General features: G+C 43.0%; 1 pseudogene; it reads right to left on the reverse strand.

Moving 5' to 3' along the window:
- Nucleotides 1–364: 364 nt before the first annotated feature.
- LOC114202326 (coiled-coil-helix-coiled-coil-helix domain-containing protein 2 pseudogene) lies at nucleotides 365–1,044 on the reverse strand (annotated as a pseudogene).
- Nucleotides 1,045–1,400: the final 356 nt, after the last annotated feature.

Below are 1,400 nucleotides of genomic sequence, written 5' to 3' on the forward strand. Positions count from 1 at the left end.
ACATGCCATATATACATTAATGAATACATACCAAACTGATAAATTTGAATAAGATCCATTGATTGTATCAATGGCAACTTCCTGATTGCAATATTGTGCTATAGTTATGTAAGATATTGCCATTGCGGTGAAGGGTATAGGGAATCTGTCTGAATTATTTTTTACAACTGTGTATGAACCTAAAATAATCTCAAAACAAAAGGTCTTTATAATGACACATAAACCTGTGACTTTTTTGGGGGGGGAGAAAATCACTTTATTCTAATTCACAAATGAGAACATCACAAAAGGTGATTTAAGGAGGCACACAAATATCTGCCCAACCCCAAATTCAAACCAACTCAATGAACTTCCATACAGTAAGAACAACCTTTTTTATTCCAATTCTGAAGAAAGCTGTATTTAATGATGAAGGAGAAGCTTAACTGGTGGTTTTACACTTTATATATTCACCATTCACCATCAATTATATTTTTATGCTAAATTAACTTGGTTATGAGAGATGATTTTCCTTATCTTCAATTTGAACTTCTTGATTAGGCTAATCCATTTGCAAATCTGCACTGTTTCAGCACCTCGCTGAAACCTGCACAAAGCTTCAGGTCACCCTGGTTCTGGGCACACTCCAGAAACTGTTTCATCTCATTAGTGGCATGGGCCAAACTGCTGCTGCTCCTGGTATGCTGGCTGGGTTCCCTGAGGCTCCTGGTAAGTGATGTCAGGCCTTGAAGGCTCAGCATTGCCTCCTCCACTGAAGCCCCCAGTGATGGCATGACCTATCGTGTGCCCGACAGCAGAGCCCACAGCCACGCCAGCTGCAGTGGTTGCCACCTGGGCCATGAGCCCTGGCTGCCGGGGCGCCGCAGCAGGTGAGCCAACAGCAGCTGGTGGAGCCGCTGCCGGAGGCTGAGCTGCTGGCGCTGGTCTAGGTGCCGCTCTCATCTGAGGTACCCGGCTGGCCGGAGGGGCCATGCGGGAGGTGCGGCTCTGACTTCCACGCGGCATGGTGACTTGCAGAGCAGCTCAGGGTCTAGAAATCCGAGATTCGGCTGAGACCCCAGCGGCTTCTGCCAAACCTGTGACTTCTACTTTATTCTTATAGATACATTTTTACTTTTCAGCCCAGAAGAAGTTTCTAAGCAAATTACTTTTCTCATTTTAAAAAATTTGAATTATGGGAATTTTCAAACTGAAATAAAAGTAGAGACAATTACATAAGCAATCTATTACATTATTATAATCCTTCACCCCATTTCACCAATTCTCAAGTTTAGTAATCTAGTTTTAGCTCACCTCACCTTGTTGACTGTTGCTTCTTCCCCTCTTCTCTTCTTGTTATCATGCCCTTTTTTGCCTTTTTTTTTGAGAAAGCTAGATCTTTTGACCTGCAGAATATTCCA

Source organism: Eumetopias jubatus, unplaced genomic scaffold (genome assembly GCF_037043125.1).
Source record: "Eumetopias jubatus isolate StellerSeaLion01/CBP00866 unplaced genomic scaffold, mEumJub1_p1.0 scaffold_15, whole genome shotgun sequence".
NCBI lineage: Eukaryota > Metazoa > Chordata > Mammalia > Carnivora > Otariidae > Eumetopias > Eumetopias jubatus.